The sequence below is a fragment of the Paramisgurnus dabryanus genome, chromosome 20 (genome assembly GCF_030506205.2).
Source record: "Paramisgurnus dabryanus chromosome 20, PD_genome_1.1, whole genome shotgun sequence".
In the NCBI taxonomy this organism is placed as follows: Eukaryota; Metazoa; Chordata; class Actinopteri; order Cypriniformes; family Cobitidae; genus Paramisgurnus; species Paramisgurnus dabryanus.
In genome coordinates this window covers 26653252-26675075 of record NC_133356.1, presented here as the reverse complement: position 1 = coordinate 26675075, position 21824 = coordinate 26653252, and the positions used below count along the sequence as shown (strand labels likewise).

General features: G+C 36.9%; 1 long non-coding RNA gene across 1 annotated transcript in view; it reads left to right on the top strand.

Annotated features, from left to right (window-relative positions):
* The window catches only part of LOC135787394 (uncharacterized), a 120552-nt gene that overhangs the window by 96563 nt on the left and 2165 nt on the right, over window positions 1–21824 (top strand). Inside the window, exon 4 of the long non-coding RNA XR_010547063.2 lies at window positions 3776–4008. This is a non-coding gene — a long non-coding RNA (uncharacterized lncRNA). The remainder of the gene's footprint in view (window positions 1–3775; window positions 4009–21824) is intronic.

Below are 21824 nucleotides of genomic sequence, written 5' to 3'. Positions count from 1 at the left end.
GCCTTACTCATTTGGGCCACAGTGATATAAAGTGGTATAAAGTGATTGTATTTATGTCTTCAGAGCTCTGCAAACATAAAAATGCACACGGTAGGCTCTCAGTAAGAAGCTGTCGATCAGCGTTCAGCCACGGTAAGCTTTTGGTGCAGTGAGTCACACTTTATTAGTTATATAACTTTACAGGTTGTCTCAGTAAGAAAGAGAGAGAGATGGTGAGTCATCAGTGATCAGCCCTCTCTCATTACCTTTCATGACAATGAGCTCAAAAGCAGAAGACAGTGATTAAGACAAAAGTAATAATGTGGAGGCCATGACAACAGACATGATACAGAGCTGTCTTCTGCGTTTGTATGTGTGTGTGTTTAGTGAGAAGGTGTGGCGATAGACTGTAAAGACAAAGAGGTTAGATACAGTCAGCGAGTTATCTGTGTGTGTGTGTGTGTTATCAATCAAACATGTTTGTTTGTTGACTGGCAGGTCTTCTGCGGTCACAAAGGGCAACGGGGTGTACCGGGGGTCATCAGAAGGGAGGCGAGACCGATCATCCAAAACCATGTTAAGTCAAGGGAGCTGGGCAGTAGTGGGTTAAACAGATGGTTAAGAGACAGGCCTTTAGAGCAATTTTTCACAGCTTTTTTAAGATGTCAAATAAATCTTTTGGGTTCCCAGAATACATATGTGAAGTTTTAGCTCGAAATACCATTTACTGTAGATAATTTATTATAACATGTTAAAATTTCCACTTGAAGTAGGTGTGAGCAAAAATGTGCCGTCTTTTGGTGTGGCCTGTTAAATGCAAATTAGCTGATCTCTGCACTAAATGGCAGTGCAGTGGTTGGATAGTGCAGATTAAGGGGTGGTATTGTCCCCTTCTGACATCACAAGGGGAGCCAAATTTCAATGACCTATTTTTTTTTCACATACTAACAGAGAATGGTTTACCAAAACTAAGTTACTGGGTTGATCTTTCTCACATTTTCTTGGTTGATAGAAGCACTGGGGACCCAGTTATAGCACTTAAACATGGAAAAAGTCAGATTTCCCCTTTAATCATTAGTTTAAAGGGACACTTCACCCATTTGCATTAAGATTTGTATAGTTAAAACCCCAGTCATGTTTTTGAATGGTCGTGCATCATTTCCTCAGTTTAAGCTGAGACAGGAGAAATACAGATTTTAGTGTTGCACTTCCTTCTTTCAATGATGTAAAAATCATCATTTTGCATCATTGAAAGAAGGAAGTCCAATATCTTTGTTGAGGGGGTGAGACTACAAACACCCCTTTTTTCCGGTCAAATAGGCACCAAATTCTAAACGTATGTTGCATTTCGTTTACAAATATGACACACTTTCAATAAAGATTAATGTTTCTACGGGTGAAATGCTCCTTTAAGGGTTAGTTTTTAATGCATAGAGGAGAGCAGAGGCGAAAGTACAATTTTTCAGAAAAACTTAATTTTTAAAGCTTATGTTTTAGACAAAGATATATTTTCGCTGTAACTCAAAAGTGTGGTCTATCAATACCAGGTGGAATTTTGAACAAATGTAAAACGACTTCAGTATAATTTCACTTTGAACACAAGTAGCGCAGTTTTAGTTTTGAACCTGTCATCTGGGACAAAAGTAAGACACATGTGGGTCAAAAGTAATATTACAAAACATAGATAGATTTTTACATTTTTTTTTACATTCATGATTTGTTACACTTGTTTTTAGTAAATATACAGGACTATGACCTTATATGTAACTGCAAACATATTTTGTAATTTATCTTTGTAAACAATAATTAAATTACATTTCAATTTTAAATTTCAGTTTCATCAAATGTTTCAAAACCTGACAGAACAAACTCAAATTATTGATAATAAAACATTTTTTCAACAATATGAACACTGTAAAAATGAAATAAAAATTTAAGTGTTACTTTCGTCCAGACAGGAACTCCTGACATTTAAATCCAATTTACTTTTATTCTTAAAAACTCTGCAAAGACAAACTTCAGGATGTGTTAGAGCACTAAATAACCTGTAGACTCATCAGTACTGTAACACATGAAACCAAAAACACAACGTGTTAAAGATTTCGCTTTAGGAATTTACTTACCATGGTCAAAAACAGCTTTCTGGACCTAAACGTGCAAAACAGTGATGAAATAACGCACTATTTGTCAGTTCTGTCAAGGGTTGCATGCTAAAGATGCTGTGATAGTTTGGGTGCAAATGTTGTCATGGTTTGGAGAAAATCGCTTTGTTACTTTCATCCCGCGTTACTTTCCACACTATTGATCACTGAAATACAGTAGATAGAGACAGTAGTTGCCAGACTGTATCTTTTTGTCAAGTGTTCAGTTCCTCCTGTTCCTGGCCTCTCTTGCTTTCTTTCTCTCTTCTCTTTCACTTTTCACTTTTCTTGAAATGGTTCTTTTCTTTGGTCATATTCATTGCTTTGAAACCTCTAGGTATGGTCACTGCATTAGAAAGCCCCAAAGGAACAATTTAGCTTTGCAAGACGTGAAGTGTGACTGATGCGATTGAGGTCAGACACGCTAACCTGGACACGCTAACTCCAACCGCATGTGAGATGTTTAATGCATACGTGTGTTGGGACCGGTCACCCGCTTTAATGCTGCGACAGGTCATACAGCATGCAAAAAGTATTCCTATGGTTGTGTGCTGACTAACAAGTGTAGTGTTTCCAGGTGTGCCCTACAAGCATCTGGGAAGATCTCATGAAAGACCAGATGACGGATCATCTTAAACAAAACAAAAAAGATAATAGAGCCTGTTGTTAGGACCATGAATATTTGTTATAATTTTATTTAAAAAAAAAAATAAAGTTAAGCACATCCTAATAAGACTCCTTACTGTCATCCATCCTGATGTCATTTATTTTCATGTCTGTTTGTGATCTTACTATAATACAATTACTGCAGTTCAATTCATACTTTTTTAGTGATACAAAAAGTACACCATTTTTGACACTTGCATTTTTTACATTACTTTATAGAGAATGCAGAAGAAATATACTGTATTTGTACAATAAACTAATGTAATTGCACTGTCCTACATTGTACAAAAAAAATGTTGATTCAACTTAAAAAGTAACATAAAAATATCAGTTAACTCAAAAAAGTTGATTAGTGTCAAATAATATTTTTAAATTGAATTAACTCAAAAGTTTAAGGTTTAAGTTGAACCAACAGATATTTATTACAGTGTATCTGTAACTGGGGTGGTAAACCCAGGTGTAAAAAATATGTCCAATCAACATATATTTTTATGTTACTTTAACTTAACAAAGTAAGTTAAACTATTTCAACTTGTTTTTACAATTTATGCCAACTTATCACAAGTCAAAACTTCAAATAGTTGGTTGAATTGACTTCCTGCTGCACTTTTTTATAGTTTAACCTAGTTAAAAAAATACACCTTTGCACCTAAAGGCTTCATATTAGTACTTCAAAGGAACATATTGGCACCAAATATCTGTACCTAATTGGTTCACATTAGGACATTTCAAAAGGGTAGTGCCCCATTGACAGCTTGGGACCATTTTTGCACCATTTCCTTTGGCAACATTTGATAAAGTGGAGTTCCTAAATATCATAAACATAATTAAATGCAATAAAGTCTTAATTTTCTGAAGAATTTCTTAATCTTTATTTAAATTATGTGATAAAATGGACCTAGATAAAGTTCTTGACATGGTTTGTGACCTATCTACACTTGGGAAGCTTTATTAATCCTTGATCCCCATCTCTCTGTCCTTTCCTGTAGTTCCCACCCGTTTTCTTGTTTCACCTGTTGTTTGAGATCAGGCTCAGTTCAGGGCATGTAGGGATCAAAGCCCTCCTACCACCCCTGTCTCCCTTGGGCACAGTACCCCTCAGACACCTCCCTCTGCTGTCCATCCTGAGAGGAAGACAGCTGGTGGGAAACAGAGAGTCACACAGCTGGAACAAGACCTCTGCTTTTACAGCCAACGTCTACATTCATCATATTTGCTCAAGGTACTTACAAGTGCAATTTTATTAAATTAGATCATATCAAATAATCTGGCATCTGCAAGCAAATTCACCTGAAACTTTTGATTTTTAAGCTTTATTTGTTTGAGTCACTTGTGACGCTGCCTGAGAAATCCTCAAAGTCTGATTTTGAGATAGGGAGCATCAAAGTATGATTTCAATCATTGACATGACCTTACTCAGTCCATATTAAAGATATTAAGGTTATATATCTCTGAATGTTTTTACATTATGTGTAATTAACATTAACCAGCTGGTCACAGGGTCATTTAAAGTGGATGCATGCAGTCAATTCCCCTCAAGTGCACATGTGTGGCAGAGTAACAAGTGGTGAAGTTCATCATATTATGGACATGTTCAACATGGAAAACCTCCAAATAATAAAATGTTCATATAGTTTTGTCACTTAAAGCGTAACAAACCATGAATTCATCTTTTTCTACTGCAGACTTACTTTTTCAGCACTGAATGAACATCTCAAAGTTACTGAGATGTGTATTACAGATGGGGTTAAAGTTCAGAGAGCATATTTGTGAGTTATGAGCCTGTCTAAGCTGTGACAGAACAAGGTTATCAGTATCACAGCACTGCACTACATCCCTGTCACATGGTAAATGTGCTAATGACAAATCTTAAAGACATATAGTGGTCCCAGAGAAGTACTTTGACACATTAGCCAAATGTCTTATGCTTATAAACACACTTTATAACCAAATTAATCACATTTATTTTTAAAAGAGATTTATCCATTGACTCATCCATCTAATCTTCCTGTATGATAAACAATAGAGATATTAAATCTCAGTTGTGTTTTTTCTTTATCTATGACTAAACCTTGCTCACAGACACTTGATCCAAGATCCAAGCGATTATCTTTTTGAGGATGATGTGGTCATTTGTCACTATTTGCTTAAGACTCTACCATGAAATTAAACTCGACCAGCCTGACAATTCCCAACTGTGTCCTTCAAGCACCTACCAATCACAGCTTGAGTTTGGATGACTGCTAAAGTTTCTCATTTACTCCTGCAGTCTGTACTTAGCATTCGTGGGAACGAGAGGTCAGTCACCTTGGCGTCTATCCTCTTCTCAAGATCAACAATAATGCAGGTTCCCAACACGGTTCCAGGAGGCACACCAACACATTTTGGATATTTACATAATCGAACACAACTGACTCGATTCATCAGCCTAGCTGAGTTCCTCAAGACCTAAAATGGATGTTGCACGCTTGCAAAAAAGGCAACATGATCTCACGAAAAGTCGTGTTATAGTCATGAAAAATTTGATTAATTTTTCATGTCCATGGCACAAAATTCAGCTTTTTGGGGCCTTTTGTTACTAGCATGAATTTCTATAAATAGTTTTTCATGTCAATGGCACAACTTTCTTTTTCATGTCATTTAATGTATTGTTTTTTATTTTTTTCCTATTTTTATATCATTGTCACTTGGGGATGGGGTTAGATTTGGGGTTTGGGTTAGGATATACTTTTATGCATTGGTTTCTACATGTTTCTCTTCTGCTTTTAAAACTATTCTCGCCTGGAGTTGGGGTTAGAGTTGGGGTTTGGGTTAGGATGTCTAAAAATGTAACAGAAAGTGATTCTAACCCCAAAAGACAATGGTAAGAAAATAGGAAAAACAATAAGAAAACAATGCATAAAAATACACGATAAAGAAAGTCGTGCCATGGACACGAAAAAGACATTCGTGCTCAAGGCACGGAAAAAAAGCTGAATTTTGTGGCATGAACACAAATAAATTAATAAAATTTTTGTGACTATAACACAATTTTCCATGAGATCAGTCTGAAAAAAGTTGTGCGTAAACTGTGTAAAAGGCCATTAATGGATGATACAGTTACAGTACAGAATGTCAGCAACTAGCCAGGGCTAACTGGATCATGACCTCGCCATAACCCCTTGATTGACACTGGTTTATATTCTTCCAAAACCACGAGGATTTAAAACAAGTGAGATAATTGCAATAGCCTTGCATTTTATACACAACTATTATGGGGTTCGGAAAATAAGCATGCTTCGAAATGCACACAAAAGTGTGACGATTTAATCAAAACTGAAACTTAAAAATAAATGCATTGTTTGTGTGAATGTCAAATCTGACACTGATGTCCATATGTGCGGCCTTGCTTATCGTGCATGACTGCCACAGTGTACTGTTTGTGTTACACAGTGCCCAGGATATATACAACACGTTAAGTCAGTAAAGTACTTTGTGTTTGTAAAACGTAATGCTTACGCTACGTTCGACTTGTAAACTATGAGCCGAAGTGTTTGGAACGCATCCTAAAGCCACAACCACTCCATTACAGGCCTGGCAGCACCACAAGCAAGCCTTACCCCTTTATTTTCAGCAATCTTCTTTTCCAATAGCTGTGACCTTAGAGGTGCGTGCGTATGTATGTGTGCATTGCTGTTTTCAAGGCTAATAACAGTGTTTAAGCCTCTGTGATCAGAGGCCTTCAAGGTACTGTACTCCAAAAACCTGACGTGAACTTTGACCGAGCATTAAAAAGAAGTTCTCATGCTCTCAGGAAGTCATGGTGTCTTCCGTTAAACAGGCAAATAGAGGAACCCCAGCATGAAGTGAGTCAGGGATAAAGACGCCTTTGCTTGTAATCCAGTCCTTTTAATTATGATAATTACAAGACTTTCATTTCTGCATTTCAGCCTTAATGCTAAAAACAAGTCCATATGCAGAAAGAGAAAGATCTGAAGATTTCTGTGCGTTTCAATTAAGGATACAAACGTGTGTTTGTGTTAGTTTCTGGAGGGAATTTTCCAGCGCATTCTCAGTGTGAGACATGTGAACAGAAGTTTGAGTCTGTATACTGTAATGAGTGTCGTCATTTGTTGTTTCGAAAGCTGAGTAGTCAGCAGTTGCCTCTGGCAAACTGATGTTTACACCGTGTGGTTATTCATCTGCTCTTATTCATCTGAAAACACAAGCATTTTTCAACATTGTACTATGTTCTTACCTCAACTAGAGGAAAAAATGCATACCTATCTTTTGTCAAATAATCTTTATACAGTGCGTCGTGAGTGTATTAGCATTTAGCTTAGCCCCATTCATTCCTTAGGATTCAAACAGGGATGAATTTAGAAGTCAACAAACACTTCCATGTTTTCACTATTCCCTGTCCTCATTTTTTATCCGCTTTAAAAAATTGCCACGTTTAATTTTTAAAGGGATAACAAATAAGAACTATATTGCATGGCAGAAGAGCACTTATACTGCAGCACTTCGACCTCGGGCGCCGTAATATTGACGGAAGTTTGAGCGAGAGTGGGAGTAGTCAGTAGTGATAATGTTACTGTGCGCTGAGGTCGAAGTGCTGCAAACTAAGCACAATACAATATGGTTAAAAAAATGTATCAGCTTAATAACTGCTACGTTTTTTTTTTTTTTGTGCCACCATACTTACTCATGTAACTACTCATGTAACAGTCTTTAAATAGGGAAAACATGAAAGTGTTTGGTGGCTTCTAAATTCATCCCTGTTTGGATCCTAAGGAATGAATGGGGCTAGGCTAAATGCTAACACATTCACAACGTGTTGTACAAAGATTAAGTGCACGCATTGAAAAAAAGATATATTCATTTGTCTAAGTTGAGGTAAGAACATAGTAAAATATAAAAAAAACGGTGGTGTTTTCCTTTAAATGAATAGTTGATAAAAAAAATGTGTAGTCAATCTTAAGTCATTTCCAATATGTATGACTTTTTTGTTTGACACGAAAGGAGACAGAAAGCACGACCAAAGTGTTATAGGAGAATGCAATACAGAAAGTATGAATAGCTTTTCAAATTTGTGACCCAGTCTGTACATTTTTTTCTGTACATTTTTTTTTTTGTATTTACAAAAATCATCCTACATAATGTACTGTAAAGAACATTTTGTGAAAATCTAACCTTGACATCTTTAATATTAACTGAGTAAGGGCATGTATACGAAATTTAACTTTGATGCTAATCTGAGACTTTAGACTGGATTTCACAAACAGGGACACATGTTGTACACTTTTTTTTCATATTAACAGCCTGTTTTCATTGTGTAAGAAGGAGCAGCTTGGATATTCTGCTAAATATCTCCTTTTCTGTTCAACAAATAAAAATAAATTCATAACATATGGGTTTGTAACAACAAGTGGGCAAGTAACAGTGATTGAAGTTTAATTTTAGATGAGTTATCCCTAAGATTGCGAATTGATGAAACCACACACAATGCTTTTGCGATTCAAAACATTTTGGTTTAGTAACCATGGAAGTCTTTGTACGTTTATTTGTTGCTCAGTATGATTTGTTGTTGTACAACCAGTAACTGGCTGCTAATCTTTACAATTATAGGACTGATTTGTTTGGAAAAGACAAAAATTGTGTTACGAGAAAAAAGACGCCCCTGATCCGTTCAAACCTCCAAAAATCTTTCATGATCTTATCTCGCTAACTGAAAACAGAGGATGTTTTCTCATATGTAAATAATCCTGGTCTCTCAAAATAACTTAGACTTTGTTATCATGTGATATCAGTTTTCACGGTGATGTCATGATTATTACTTCCTGTCTTTGTCACAGTGCGGTTGATGAGATTTTCGTCCGGGCGGTATGGAACAAATCCGCGCACACTTCACTTCCCAAAACACGTCTTTAGAAGAGATGCTAATGCCAGGTATCTGAAAAACCTTGAGCCAGTTAACAGTGATGTCACAATCACACCATCATATGAGTCAGTCAGGAACTGGGAATTTGTCTTTGAACTTTGTGCTGTTTAGTCATATGCACACAAACAAGCTATTATGGTATAAAGGGATAAGCTATTCAAGTTTATTCAATTCAGGTTTTTTCCACAGTGCTTTTCACTATTTTGCATTGCTGCAAAAAAATAAGCCAACCTGATGCAGTAAGGCTTTGAGTTGTCTTAACGATTGGTTTAACATTTAGCCAATGAAAATTTGTTCATTCATGAAATGCTGATCTCTTTATTTATTATCAATTTTTCAAAACTAAAACAAATTAAGGAAAAAATTGATTATTTACTTTAGTATGTTACTGGATTATACATTAAATATCCTTGATCTGAGACCAAAATATTGGCCAAAAAACTTTTTAAATTTAAACACTTGAATGCACTTTGACAAACATTGGAAACACAAACCTCAACCATGGTGACAATCATTAAATGTCAGCATTGAGAACATTGTTTTTGTACACAGAGTTTACTAAAAAGAAGGTTTTGAACAACTGACTTTGGTTGTTTTTGTGTTCGCTCTCCGCCATCTTCCCAGTCAAGATGTATCGATCTCCGAATGCAATGTAAGGAGGGAGGAGAGTAAAGATGGATAGCTCCTAAAGCATAGTTTCATATAAATGCACGGATAATTAGTTGTTTTGTCGCAAGTGAAAAACAATATTGACCTTTTATGAGCCTCATATGAGATTCATTCTTTCGTATTCGGAAGTCGATTATTTACGTCTGACAAAGATGACGAGCGGACACCAAAGTCAGTTTTTTTTTTTTTAGTAAACTCTGTGTACACAAACAATGTTCTCAATGCTCGCGTTCATGTGTAGAGATCCAGGTGATACTTTGAGCAAAGTTTCATGTTGTGTCGTGCCTTCTTAGTGTTGTAAAAATAGAAGAACTGGAATTTATTTATTTATTTTAGGCTGGAAGAACGCATCAGGAATCGAGTAGGCATCACACCCTAACTAAGATTTCTTTTAGAGTAGCGTTTCTTTTCATGACAGTTGAGGTGCGAAATGCTGTCTTTCGTAGCCATTTCCCTTATCAGTAAAAATCATAGACAGTAAAAGATAAGAAATTCGTAAATCATAGCAAGCTAGCCAATGCAAAACTGTTGTACTCGGTAGGTACTCAAGATGGCGGCAGGCAACTGGAATGACGTAAAAGGTCACATGACAGATATTCCTATACTGTAGGCTACCCACCAATATGAATGTGCCACAATGCATAATGGGAACTTTCAAAACCCTTACTTAATGTAAAATTGTTTATCTAGTGAAAAAAAAGTTAACACATTTTATTCAGTATAAGCTCAATAATAAATTGACTCCTCCTAATAACAAATCTTTGTTAATTAAGATTAGTAAGATTGTACAGATTGTTAAGATTAGTACAGTCATACGGGAAAAAAAGTAAAAAAAAAATGCAGCATACAGTTTTAACAACTTAATTATTCACGTAAATTCAACCTACATTTTAACATATTATCTTGTGATAAGTTGACCTAACTAAGAAAAACAAGTTGAAATTGATTTTGAAGTTAAAACTGAAGCGGGGAGCACAATTTTAGAGAAACGCTTTGGAAAAGGGAGTCGGCCGAGTACCAAAACACACTTGTAGCCAATCAGCAGTAAGGGGCGTGTCTACTAACCGACATCATTGCCTGGGTTGCCTGTGTGTGGGGTGGGTCTATCATGCGTGTTTGTTTAGGTGATTTCAAATGTCAACATTGGCTTTCAACGATCGTGCACCCCACCTTTAAAGTTACTTAAAATTATATGTTGAAATTATATATTTTTTTACAGCACATGCAATGACAGCCGGTGACTTCTCTTCCGAGGGGTGCAAATTCAAAATATGTGTTTGGATTGTCATGTGTGTAGCTCGTCATGTCAAAATGTGTCTTTGTTGCGTCATGTGAACCATGTGCATCATGCTTCATATCAAAATCTCCTGCCTGCTGCAGATGCTTGAAGGGGTTTATGATAAAAGAGATGCACATAGGTTCACATGACGGGCCGCACACATATTTTGACATGACAAGCCACATACATGACGGGCTAAATATAGGTTGTGATGAGCTTCGCATCATGCGCCTTCAAAAAAAAAGTTCATCGCCTACCACTGAATACATGGTAATATTGAAAAAAAAACAAAAAAACACAAACAATGTACATACATGAAAAGTGATTTTATTAATGGATGAATTTATTGTGTTTCTTTGTGAGCTTCTGGTCACTGTTAACTTGCATGTCAAGAACTCAAAACGTCTCCTTGTGTGTTCTAGAATCGACATGAAGGCCTCAATTGTGTACTGTTTTTTTTTTTTTTAAATAGATCTGTCTGAGGATGCTTTCAGGTCTCAATTAACCAGAAAAGAATTTGTTAGCACAGCATGTGCTATCTGTTAAGAAAACAGTGACACACCAGCCTGTGACCGATGATGACAGTTTATGAGTAATTTGGTTTACTAAAGTCTTTGACCTACTTCTGCCTTTACATAACACACAGCCACACACCTACACGACTTCACCGTCTATATTACAGCCAAACTTACTCTAGATTAAATCTGAACCCACTGCGGGTCAGACCTTATCTGCTCTTTGATGTCCTCATCTCCCCCTGCCAGCTTGTTGTTATTTTATGGATGAATCATAGCGCTGTCTGGGTGAAATCTACTTTATGCTGGTCTTCTCATCGCCTCGGACCGGGCAGCAGGTATAGCATGATCTCGTACGGCACGTAGCACCCCGACAAAAGGACACAGACCTGCTGAACTTGATATGAATGATATAAACACAGGCTTCTAATGACAAAGGTACAGCTAAATATAACCCAACAGTGCTGTGTCACATCCCGGCTGTATCACTGCCATATGTAGAAAGATCATCTGAACCAGGTTTGTTTACACGTCTTATCACCAGGATCACATTAAATAAATAAAGTCTATAGTTAGGAGAAGTTGAATGTTGCTTTAGTTAAACAGCATTATGTCATGTTTAAATATCTGCTTTTTTTCCTATAAGCAAGACGAGTCACAAATTACATCACTTTGAGTTGTTTGTCCTAAAGTAATGAGATTAAATACAGAGCAAATGGAACAGTTGGTCTATTCCTTTTTATGTTTTTATGCATTATCATTACATTGATGCATTTAAGCTTTCTTATTTTTAAATAATTATTGTTCCTGTGATTTAAACCCACCATCACCTTTGTGTTGCTAACGTAATGAAGATAACAGTCCTCATATTGCCCTCATAGTGTCACTGGGGTTGTACCCTTTCAAAAAAGTACATATTGGTACCAAAATGCATACAAATATATACCTAAATGGTACATATTAGGACCTTTGAAAAGTGTACTTCCCTAGTGACATCTAGGGACCATTTTCGTCTGACAGAGTGGGCCAAATGCAGCCCTCCAATCTTCTTTATCCGACCCCCCGGTCATCTTTGTCTGATTTAAAATCAGCGTGGTTACTTTAAAGCTGCCTTTCAACTGTAAATGAAGGCCAATAAACCGGAAGGAGAGTCGGAAAGGGGCTGCGTGGGTTGCCAACCATCTCCAAGTGCGTAATTTTTGCTTTGGATGCATCAAAAATAATAAACTTGTGCGACTACACCGCATGTGACACGCAAACTGGAAGTGATGTATTTCAGGGTGTCCCAATCAAAACATTGTGTGTAAGTTAAAAATGATCAGTTCTTTTTTATTTTTACTTTATCAGTAACACTTGAATCCTTTAAAAACTATTACTGATAAATAAATGATTAAGTAAATATATTCATAGATTAAAGGCTCTTGCGCTGGAATGAGCTTCTCTCATGTAGACATGGATTTATGACTAAACTGAAATTTCATTGCGACTGCCACTAGGGGGAGAACTCTGACAGTCGTGTCCGAACGTAATATACAATGGAAAAGGTGGTTTAGCCTATATATCTTTCAAATATTATTAAAAAAACATGAAGTATTTTAGTTATTAGGAGAAGACTAGGCTATATGTTTTGCATACTTGAAATGTAACAATTAATGAAAGTTAAACAGTTATAAATAAAAGAAGTTTAAGAGCTCTGCATTACAGTTAGTGCTATACAAAAATACATGTGATGATTTTAACTTTTTTGTCCAATGTTCATAGTTGAACTATAAGCATTTGGCTACTGCAATGTTAAACTACAATTGTTTTAAAAAAAAAGAAAATATGAGTTTTCAGTAATTAAAAGGCAAAATACTGGATATGTGTTTTTTCGATAATGCATGTTTTTTTAAAAATATGATCTATAACCAAAACATAAATTATAACATATAATAATTGAAGGTGGTTACACTTTATTTTAATAGTCCACTTTAGACATTCTACTAACTATAAATAACTTTGCAACTGCATGTCAACTAACTTTCAATAATTTGCAACTATACGTCAACTAACTGACATTAGAGTATTAGTAGACTGTAAGGGTTGGGGTTAGGGAAGAGGTTTGGGTTAGTGGAATAAGTTGACATGCACCTGCAAAGATACTTATAGTCAGTTGAATATCTGTTGAGAAATCATCTCAATAAACTGTTAGTAGATATTAAGCAGACAGTCTACTAATTCTCTAAAGATTGGTAGTTGATAAGTAGTTGCAAAGTTACTAATAGTTAGTAAAATGTCTAAAGTGGACTATCGAAATAAAGTGTTACCTTGAAGGTATATTATAATATCATATAACTGTGGTATGTAACATTACGTCTATCTAAAGAGTAACCTCACAACCACAATAGAAATATACAACTGATACGGACTTACCAGCCGCAGTTTAGATTCTGATGCACGTTTACTGTGGTGTATACATTAAAGGTGCAGTGTGTAAATTTTAGCGGCATCCAGTGGTGAGGTTGTGAATTGCAACCAATGGCTCAGTCCACTGCTCACCCCTTGCTTTTGAAAGAGACAACTTAGTAAAAAAAGTTTGTCCGTTAAGGGCTTCTGTAGAAACATGGCGGCCCAAAATGGCGACTTCCACGTAAGGGGACCCTCCGTGTATGTAGAGAAAAACGTCTCATTCTAAGATAATAAAAACATAACTGTTCATTATAAAAAGGTCTTTATACACCCCTGATAATATAGTTTTGTATTTTATTTAGCATTTCTGTCAAGAGATCCTTCTAAAAATTACACATTGCACCTTTAATTTAGTCACGTCCAGTTTAAAGTTTTGTTTCTACTTTACTATACGTTTTGTCATTTATGTGTACCATCTTTAGCACCCAGACTCTTTTGTGGCTCAAACATATATGTGTTCGGCTGCTATGTTTACACATTAATGTTTTTAAAACATTTCCCCACATGTAATAACGGGGAATGAAGCTCTCCAATCATAGCAGTGGCCGTTAACGTCCAGGTCTTCAATGCGGCCCGCCCCTTCAAACGAAGCATCTCTCCAGAGGGCCACTAATCCATATTACAAAATAGCCTATTACTTATTGCTTTTGATGTTTTTGAATGTAAAAACCACGCAAACATCCTAAGTAGACCTCAGACAACAGTATAAAACAATAAAATCGACAGGTTCATTGCCCCTAAATGCATCCAAAGCTCAAATTGAATCGGTTAATTATGCACCCGCAGATGGTTGGCACCCCACACAGCCCCTCTCAGACTCTCCTTCCAATTCATTGGCCGTTTTTTTTGTTATATGTAAAGGTAAAAGTAACCACGCTGTTTGAAAAAGATGACCGGCAGGCCTTATAAAGATGATTGGAGGGCCGCATTTGCCCCGCGGGCGGCTAGTTGACCATCCCTGGTCTACTATCATCTAAATGTTTTGAGATGCAAGGCCCTTTTAAAAAACACCTTTGCAAGCCAGGGAAAAAGAGTTGTATGAGGTATACGACACAAACTGCACCCACAAATCACAGCTGCTTCGAACTCCTACTTACAGTAGATAATAGACAGTATACAGTATGTTAACCAGTCAGAGGAATTAAAGTATATGATTACCATACAGTGTTGTTATGTGAGTGGGCGCTCGGGGCAGCTGTGATTTGTGGGTGTAGATTGTGTTTAGTGTGGTTAGGTGAGGGTGGTCAGGCGGCGGATCACCCGGTCTGCTGGAGAACTTTAGTTACTCTGTGGTCAGAACAGAAATGCATTTGCTTATCTTGCTGGGTGAATAATGTGTGAATGTAAATGCATGTGGTCAGGGCCTGGTTTCAATTGTCCAGATTAATCGATGAGCACGGATAAAGTGCAGTAAACCTGCGGGGTCAGAAATTCATTTTATTAGTGCCGGAAAGCAGTGTACATTAGTAATTCATTTATCCATTTGTTGATGTTTATTTTGCAGCTGTGGCTTTGAAGGAACAGTAGTTCTGTTTTCATTCTTCACCCATATGTCATTTTAAAGCTAGTATGACTTTCTTTCTTTCTGAGGTAAACTTGAGAATCTTTTCAGTTTTGTATACAATAGACATGATCAACTGGAGGTCTGACTCAAACAAATGTCTTTATTTGTTTGGGTTAGTGTTGTTCAAGTGTGATGGACGAGTCTAAGCTGAGTGGTTTGACTGAAAGCTGTCTATTGTTATGCTGTCTGGAGCCTCTCGTCATCATTCTTCATGAACAACAGCAGAAATGCTGCTAAGTTCCTGCTGTATCACTTAACCAAGTACTCCACGAGGTAAATACATCAGAAAAATACTTCACAGACAGCATGCATCTCAAACACGCGCATTAGACCTTGCCATGGGAATGCGAGGAGAGAGAGGAAGAGAGGAGATGAAAGAAGCCATCTTGGGTCTTGTTGATCCTCTTCATCCATCACAATCAGCACCAGGTTCAGCCCCAATTACAGCCCTTATGCTGCAGGCCATGTGCTGATTGTTAACACTGTGAATAGGGTGGGGTGAGGTGGGTGGATTGATGACAGAGAGATGGAGAAAGAGAGGAGGGGCTTGGATAAGGGACATTTGGTAAAGTAACTGTTCCGTATCCCATGCACGGTCTAAACACATGTGAACACAAATTGAAAGCATATAAGAGCCATTCAGAAAAATGTTTGCCCCTCTACATGTGCTGTCAGGGTTGCCAGGTCTGTGTAGCAAAACCAGCCCAATGACTAATCAAAACTAGCCCCAAAATAGCCCAGTGACATTAGGCAAAACATCAAGACTCAAAATATGCCACGAGGAACCAAGAATGGTTGTTCTATGGCATCACTATGAGGAACCTTTTTCAGCAACTACTGTAAGAGTGTTATACAGAAAACCAAAATGCTTATGCCTTAAAGGAAAACACCACTGTTTTTCAACATTTTACTATGTTCTTACCTCAACTTAGACAAATTAATACATTCCTATCTTTTTTCAATGCGTGCACTTAATCTTTGCACAGCGCGTCGTGAATGTGTTAGCATTAAGCCTGGCCCCATTCATTCCTTAGGATCCAAACAGGGATGAATTTAGAAGCCACCAAACACTTCCATGTTTCCATGCCACCATACTTACTCGTGTAACTACTCATGTAACAATCTTTAAATAGGAAAAATATGGAAGTTTTTGGTGTCTTCTAAATTCATCCCTGTTTGGATCCTAAGGAGTGAATGGGGCTAGGCTAAATGCTAAAACATTCACAACGCGCCGTACAAAGATTAAGTGCATGCATTGAAAAAAGATAGGTATGTATTAATTCATCTAAGTTGAGGTAACAAAATAGTTAAATATTGAAAAATTGTCGTGTTTTCCTTTAAAGTCAGTGTAAAATATATATATTTTAAATCCTGCAATGAACCACCAAGGAACCTTTAAGTAATAAAATCTCCATGTGTCTTTCATTCCTCAGTTTCTCTTTGCTGAACCTGTGAACTGCGGTTCAATGGAAAAACACAAGCAAGAATAACAGTCGCTCGCTCTCTTCTTTAGTCTACCTGGCACCCCACCGCAATTTAGCAAACCTGTTTCTGAGTTAAGAAATCCTCAGGTCGAACAGGCCTAGCCATGTGTAAACCTATTAGGTGTTATTTGCCCTAACCAAGGTTTCGGGCTATAACAAAACAAGCTAATAATAGCTCCGGCTTATCTTTGTTCATCTCATTCCAATGAAACGATTTTAGTTCTATGTAAAAAATGATTTGCAAGGTCTCGAGTGAAAATCAACAAAGCTGTTTTCCCATGCTGCGCTTGGCTTATTTGCTCTGTTGAATTTCTGTTGAGATGAATAGTTCATCCAAAAATCTTAATTTTGCTCACCCTCATGCCATTCCAAACCCATTTGTTTTGTTTCTGCACATCACAAAATCTCAGACAAAGAGGTACAAAAGTTTCATAAAGTAAATTTTTGTACCTAAAAGGTGCATATTGGTACCTTAGATGTACATACTGGTACCTCAAAGGTACATATCTGTGCCAAAATTGTACATATTTTACCTTTTTATAAGGTACCATCCATCCCAGTGACAACTTGAGTGTAGCCACAGCATTTCACACCCCGTGCTTTATTATTGGTTGTTTTATAGCCCCTGTCATTCACTTTAATTATATAAAAAATAGCAGAAATAAAAAATTTGTTTAATAGACTAAACGGGTTTGGAACGGCATGAGAAAATAATGCCAGAATTTGATCGATTGATTCCATTAAATGTTATTTATTGATTATTTGTATTCTTTTCATGCAGTTCACATTCTTACATTTCATCGAGAGCAAATTAAAAACATATGCGCAATTTTTTAATCCCTCCATCTTTCTTCCTTCTGTTTTAGATTTCTCCATATTGCTTTTTATGTGCCCAAGAATAATGAAATTCATCTGCTTCCAATGTAATCTCACTTCATTTGGTTTAATAAGCAAAAGCAACTGACTCTCTGTACTCGGTTTCTGCGTGTGAGCGTGTGTTTACGTGTGCCTGCACGGGCACACATGCATGTGTTTCATAATATCTGTGAATTAGGACTGACGGTTGCGTCTATATTTAGCCTGCCTTGCACCCCACGTGGAGTTTTTCCCCTCTTGGTTCTCTCCAGGTTTCAGTTTGTGTGAGTCAGTGCCGGATACTGCGAGGGAACTCAAACAGCTCTCCATTTTTCTACAGTGTTGCTTTGACTTTATAGACTGTTGTTTACAATGTGCAATGACAGCCATGGAGGCTTGTGGTGCAGGAATGTGATATTGCTTTAGAAAAGAGCCTTAGGGTCATTCAATGATCCATGCAAGCATCCATCTCTTGTACAATACACCCAGTTCCCTAAAATGGGCCCTATACCCCTATACTCACACAATGAACCCACCTGGCCCCCTCTTTTATAGACTGTAAAATAGATTTTTGTTTTCTGAAACAGTGTGTCTGTTATATATGCATACTGTATATGAGAGTGTACCTTCCTGTCTTCCAAGCATGTAAACTTGAGATAGTTAAAGTTGTATACAAAAACCAGAGCAATTGCTTTTAATTATGGACTACATGGCAAAATACAGCAGTTTTAAAGTTGCTTTTCCCAAAGCTGCTCTTTACACACAAGCCATCTTGACCTTGCATGCTGACCACAGTTGACACCGGATAACAAGCGGCACAGCCTTAAGCGGGCGACCTGTCAATCGGGGGCATTTGAATGCAACGTATGCGTCTGTTATGGGTCCTTGGTGAATCAGAACGACACCGGACAGAAGCTCGCAGGGATCACTGTTGGTCGTCTTCATGCATTCTTTTACATTTGGGGGCTCAGGATGAGGAAGCGTTGCGTCCTGTCAGCTGTGGGTCACGCTTTTCCGCCCCGTCACTTGCATATCCACTATACATGATTTAGTTTGTACGGAGCTGTCTGGTATGCATGCATGCTTGTCTGCACTTGTCTGCCATTATGCAATATATTTTAGCATTGAGAAATGGATACCGCATTCACACACTTTTACCATCTACTTTGGTATCATTGTGTTTTCTTAGTGATTCGAGTCATGGGATTACTATAGTCTTTCACACACATACACCTAGGCCTACGCCTGAATCAAGTTTAGCGATTTTTACAAATGAAAAAATAATGTACAGTACTGTTTATGTATTTACATGTTTATATTACTAAACAAAGGATAAGTTTACTTTACTTCATGCAAATTTGTAAACCCGTTCACATGTGTGTGCATAAATAACTGTAAATGATTGATATGTTAATAATGCAACAATTAAACAGCATCATTACTATTCAGTTATTAAAATAATACTTGTTTTTTTCCTTTCCAACAAATATTTACGGCAGTTACTTCAGTGAATGCAGTAAACCTCAAGGGCTTATCCTTTTGCTTTCAGTATATCCTTGTCAATGATTTAACATATTTAGGATTGACACATTAATCGCTTCATTCAAGGATTAGTAAATGGTGCAGTCTTCATGAAATCCACCGCTGGTCTGTGCTGTACTTTTATTAAGAGACTCTTTAGCTTTCCTCAGGCATCAATCCACATTCAGTCTTCAGTCGCTGTTTACAAACCCTCTGCAGTAAGAGAGGTGCAGTTATGCGGCACGGCTTCAGTAAATAACCGCTTTGGTGGTAAGATGATAGATTGTGACTAATGTAAAAGTAAGGCATGGAAAATCAACGTTTGACGTGTACTGTATCATTATTAATCCATGATGTGTTTTCCAGATGTTTTGCATAGAATAATATTTACCAACGCGCGCAGGACAACTTTTTCTTTGTCGCCCTTTGACATTTGACCTTTGACCCCAGTCGTGTTTCTGTTGGATTGTCTGCTCTGTTACTCACCTCTGTCATGGGCTGCGGTGTTGACAAGTAATTCAGCACTTCAGCAGAACTTCAGCAGATTTAGCACACATGGTTTCTCTATTTTATGGATGTGCTTTAAAAAGGTTAGCTTTCAAGCCCTGCTTTTCTTAATGCAGTCAAAATGAGGGAGGTTAAAAAGGAGTTGTAGTGATTCATTTTCCTCCAATACGAGGCATGTTACTTTTAAAAAAAAAAATTCTTTGTGTATGCAGACCTGCTAACCTGTACGCATTTTGCGTAGCAGGTACTCATTTTGACCTCAAAGTACGGTGGTACGATTTGTCCCTCTAAACTACGCAAAAACCTGGTTACGTCTCGGCCGCGCAAAATATTCAAAAGAAGCAACAGAAAAAATAAAAATATGTCTAATCATAGCACTGGGCTCATCCACCACACAGAAAGTGGGGATGATTGACAAGTCGTATGGCCAATCAGTAACAAGAGTCTGCTATCAACGGAACCACAAAATCCCGCGTGATCTTCCTCCACCCGCAGTTTCTGACAATCTTTTTCAACGGAGAGTCAAGACGTCTGACCCCCTAAGGTAAACTGGTCAGGGTGGATGTGCAAGTTGAAATAATGATTTAGGGCTCCGTTTCATAACGTGCACTTGACCGCAAGATGCGCTAACAGTACTTCTGATTTGTACGTTAGCATAATTTATAATTGAGCGCTTACGAAAAAGGACCATGATTTTACCATGGGGGAGAGCATCCAGTTTTAGTCAAATAAAAACGCAAAGTTCACTCTCAGTGAAGGGAATCCACCTGACATCCAAGTGAAGCGGATTTAATGCACTCTGCAATAACGCGCTCTTGATAATTGTCAATTAAATAAAACGTCATATACAAACCACATCAAATAAAGTTTTATAAATGGAGAATATCTCATCTCTCGAGCACCCACGTGATATGTGCCTATGTAGTACTACTGTACAGTAAACAAAGCTACAATAAATTAAAGACAGACATACAGTCACAGTTATGGTGGAACTTAAAGCAGTGTTAACTCTAAAATACTGTCTTAAAGGGATAGTTAACTTAAAAAATTTAATTCAGTCATAGTTTACATAACATAATAGACCGTCCAAACCTTTATGAGTTTCTTTATTGTGTGATAAGTTAATTTTTCAAGAGTGTTGGTAACCAAACAGATCTGGTGCCCACTGCTCTCCATTAAATGTTTTCCTAGTCAGGGAAAAACATTTTTTTTGTCTCTCAAAATATTTTTTTTTTTTGTGTGTGTGTTTCACTCACTAGAAAGAAATCATGAAGATTAGGAACAATATGAGGGTAAGGAAATGATAACAGAATGTCACTATTCAACAGGAATATCACTATTTTAACAGTGTTTGTGCAGACATGCTAAACTTTGGAGAATACAGTATTTAACATTAATAATGTTATTAATCACCATGTATGGCAAATTTTGTTAAACATGATTTTATTCACATTTATTATTATTTTTAAAGCAGATTATGGCAGGATGGGTGAAGCATGTTACCTTGAAAGTTACCAAGAGGTGTGTGTGCGTGCGTGTGCGCATGCATGTGTTAAATTATATGTTAAAAGTTAAACCCATGTTCTGTCCTTTCGGCCGATGCTACTGTACTCAAAAAAAATCCAAGGTTGGCAGATCTGGGTATGTTTGCTTTTGTTTCAGATAGGATATAAATAGGGGGAGGGGGGATTGAAAATGCATTCACATACACTTTTTTTTTTAATTACTTCAATTGGTATCACCTCTTAAAAAAAAATATTTTAAACTTAATTTATTGATCTAAAGTTAAACTTTTTAGCATAATTTTATGTTGAATAAACTTTGGTTACCCAACTGCTTTTTCCTATTTTCAAACCATTGTTGCTTCAGTTTAGGGTTAGATTTGGTGTTTGCGTTAGGATGTCACTTTACATATTGGTTTATACTATTTTTTTTATTTTTTTTATATTTTCTTAATTTTAGAATTTTAGGTTTGGGTAAGGATGTAATTTTATGTAAATCTAACCCTAAACCGAAGCAACAATTGTAAGAAAATAGGACAAAACAGTTCAGTAACTAATATGTGACAATGACAAATAAACAGAAATTCGTGATATGATCACGAAAAATGTGGAAATTCGTGACAGTATCACGAAAAAGAATAAAAAAATTAAGTGACTACAGGTACGTAATTTCGTGAGACTGGGCTATCATGTTTCATGTCATGAAACATCCTTGTTGCACTTAAGTTTTTACATTTTTAAGTTGAATCAATTGAATTTACAATTTATTTCAAT